The sequence below is a fragment of the Carlito syrichta genome, unplaced genomic scaffold (assembly GCF_000164805.1).
Source record: "Carlito syrichta isolate Samal-C Ts95f unplaced genomic scaffold, Tarsius_syrichta-2.0.1 Scaffold287134, whole genome shotgun sequence".
In the NCBI taxonomy this organism is placed as follows: Eukaryota; Metazoa; Chordata; class Mammalia; order Primates; family Tarsiidae; genus Carlito; species Carlito syrichta.
In genome coordinates this window covers 9,526-13,025 of record NW_007231230.1, presented here as the reverse complement: position 1 = coordinate 13,025, position 3,500 = coordinate 9,526, and the positions used below count along the sequence as shown (strand labels likewise).

Below are 3,500 nucleotides of genomic sequence, written 5' to 3'. Positions count from 1 at the left end.
TCCATGAACTTTTATACACAAATTTTTCTGTGAACATGTTTTCATATCTGTTGGGTATATCCTTAGGAGTGGAAGTGCTGGGCCATTTGGTAACTCTATGACAATCTTTGGATGAACTACCAAAATATTTCAAATGGTTGCATCAATTTACCATCCCACTAGCACTGCATGAGACTTCACTCATCTCCACATCCTCATCTTACTTCCCCCCCCAGGTCCTCACTGCCTTTTCCCAGTCTCAGGATCTCAGAGTCTCAAAGACCAGATCCTGTCCCTACAGAAGCCCCAGTTTTCACTGTCTGCTTCTGGTCCCCTCCAAACTGAAGTTTTCTCTGCCTGCCTCTTCCCCTCAGGACCCTACTCCCTGCCCTGTTTCTGAATTCTTGGGAACCTGGGTCTTCACTATCCTGCTTCTGCCTTTCAGAAGCCCAAGTCTCATTGCTACACGTTTACCTCTCCCAGAGCTGTGCTTTCATGCCCTTCTCCTTTCCGACCCTCTCCACTTACAAGTGTTACCTGTTTTCGTTTTTTTTTTTTTTTCTTGGCTATTTTTAAAAATTTTTTGTAGAGATGAGCTCTCACTATATTGCCCAGGCTGGTCTTGAATTCCTGGGGCAAGCAATCCTCCTGCCTTAGCCTCCCAAAGTGCTGGGATTACCCCATGAACCACTGCGCCAAGGTCTTGCATCCCAATTTAACTTTTGAGACCTCCCACTGTCCCGTGTCTGCTCCTCACCCCAGTCCCCAAGCTGATCAGAGCCTGCGGACCCATGGCTGCCTGGTGGGGCTCCCATTTCACCCTCCAGCAGGAGCGGCAACATGGGGATGCTCCCAGTGGTGCCAGGGGTACTGGCAGGGGTGCGGTTCTGTGACAGCAGGAGCATGCCACACTGCCCTCTGACCCCAACAGAGAGGTGGTCAAGAAATCTCCCCGGAGCTCTGCCAGATAGAGGATTTGGGGAGCTAGTGAGCCTTCAGACAGCTCCTCGGTTGGTCTTCAGAGACCGCCTGCAAGGCGGGGGTGGGAGTGTCTGGCGGGGCTTCTGGAAGGGCCCAGGGGTCCAAGTGCCCACCGCTGACTTGGCTTCAGGCTGGGAATCTGCACAGGGGCCACCTCTGACCATGACCACACGATGTGGGGGGGGGTCCCAATTCCACAGATGAGAGGACCGAGGCTCGTGGAGTGAAGTTGCGCCGAGGTCGCCCAGCCGCCGGTCGAGATGGGCCTCAAGTCTGACGGGTCCACAGCCCACGGCATCTGGGCAGGGCCCTCGGCCACAGGGCCGACCTCTGCCACAGCCAAGCTCCCAAGGAAGGCGGGTGGGGGGCCGGAGTCACAGGCTGGAGGGCTGCGCCAGGGCGGGCCGTGGGCATGGCTCCGCCGTTAGGCCAGGACTTCTAACCCCGCGCGTAACTGAGCACCATGTTGACAGTAGCGAAGGTGGCCACGTTGACGGGGAAGGCGCGCAGCAGAGTGGAGACAAGGCCCCGCCTGAACACGCGCCAGCCCTCGGCTCGGTACCTCTGGTGCAAGCAGTCGACCATGCCCCGGTAGCGTGGGGTGTCCCGCAGCCTGTCGGGCTGCAGCTGTGACTTGACCACGTCCACAGGGTAGGTGGAGAGCCAGGATGCGATGGCCGACGTGCCATCCCCCAACAGCAGCTTGGGCACCAGCAGGCGGTAGCGCGGCTCACAGTCCAGAGCGCGCGTGAGCACGTCATAGGTGAGGAAGTAGACACGGAAGCTGGGCAACTCGCGCAGCAGCGTGGACAGCAGGCCGCGGTGGACGCCACGCAAGCCCTCTCGCCAGTACACCTGCGCCAGGCAGTCCAGCGAGCCCTTGTAGGCGCGTGCTGTGCCCGAGTCCTGCAGCTGCATCCGCGTCTTGGCCAGCTCCATGGGGCAACAGATGACACACTGATGGCGCCCGTCGCCGCACCCGCTACGCACTGGTTCAGCGGTGAGTCGCTGCCCAGGGCGCGCAGGATATTGCCCTGCACCCCAACACCAGAGCGTTGATGAAGGTGAGCCCCATGAGCGGCGAGCCCAGGCCCTTGTACAGGCCCAACACTCTCCTGTCTGATGATGGACTGGAAGCAGTGCAAGGTCCCTCGGTACTGTGGCTCCTCTGAGCTCTGGACCTGGAGCCGCACCTCGACCGTGTCAAATGCGTGTCCCACAAGCACGCCTGCCACACCCCCACGCATCCAGCCAGGAAGTCAAGCGCCATGGCCCGGCCGGCGAGGCTGGCCTTCCTCCGCGTCCTCTCCCCCAGACCTTCTCCTGCCTGGGCGGCGTCAGGGCCCCGGCCCGCGGATCTGGGGCTCAGCTGGCCGACGCCTCCCGTTGCACGCGTGTGTCGGGGTGGGCGGCTGGGCGCAGCTCCTCTATGGCGCGGGTCCCTCGCCGGCTGCCGGGCTGGCTCGCGGCCGCCCGTCGCCTGGGGTCCTCACCTCCTACCTGTTTTCTTAAACACACCCATGTTAGTAGGTGTGAAGTGGTATCTCGTTGCAGCTTTTGTCTGCACTTTCCTAATCAATAAAGATTTGGGACATGTTTTCATGGGCTCATGGGCCACTTGGAATTATTTCCATATCTTGATGTGTTGTCATCACTAATACTCTCCGATAGAGTATATTTCTCTAAGTTAATTCACTTTTTAAAAATGTACAATGATATACAGTGATTCCTTCAGTGAATGTAGTTGTCTCATTTAATTTGTAATGCATTGGATGATATGAATTGATCCTCTTACTGGCATTTTCTGTATTTCTGAAATAAACCATTTGCCATTTTGGGGATACTTATATACTAACTATACATATAAATTCATAATTGATATTGGTCTAGTTTTAAAGTTTTGATATAATGAATGCAATAGCCATATAAAATAGTTCATGACTTTTCTTTTTTTCTGATTAGTAAAACTGATTTAAATGAAGAATATCTAAGCCACAATAAAATAGAGAAAAGGTCATTTAAAAAATGAGAACCTTTCGTTAATACTTCCATATATTGAATTTTTTTCTGAGTTTCAAATTATTCTTCAGTTTTACTAGCTTATGTTTTACATAAATTATTTTTCTCTAGTTTTCTAATTATATAGTTGTTTTTATTGGCATCTAGAGGTTTAAAAACTCTACTAGTAGTTTTAATGCTGTGTATTTAAATGTCTATTTTGCATTTTTCTCAACATTGCAAAAGTTCTGTGTATTTTATCATTAATTTTACTCATTTTTTATATTGATCTATTGTTCTAAATTTTATGATGTAAATTATACTTTATTATTACACGTTCCTTGCATTTAGTCTATGCTTCAGTTTATACAGTCCAGAGATTGACAATCTAGCACACATATTGTCAAGCATCTTGTAGTCTAGTAATTGAATTTGCAGCTATCTTATTTCTCCAAAATACTCTTGAATCAAATATGGTGCACAGCTTTGTTATGGAAGATTTCCATTGTCTTTTAGTTTAAAACATATAATTATTAATTAGG

General features: G+C 51.1%; 1 pseudogene; it reads right to left on the bottom strand.

Annotated features, from left to right (window-relative positions):
* Nucleotides 1-1,398: 1,398 nt before the first annotated feature.
* Nucleotides 1,399-2,230, bottom strand: LOC103254621 (annotated as a pseudogene).
* Nucleotides 2,231-3,500: the final 1,270 nt, after the last annotated feature.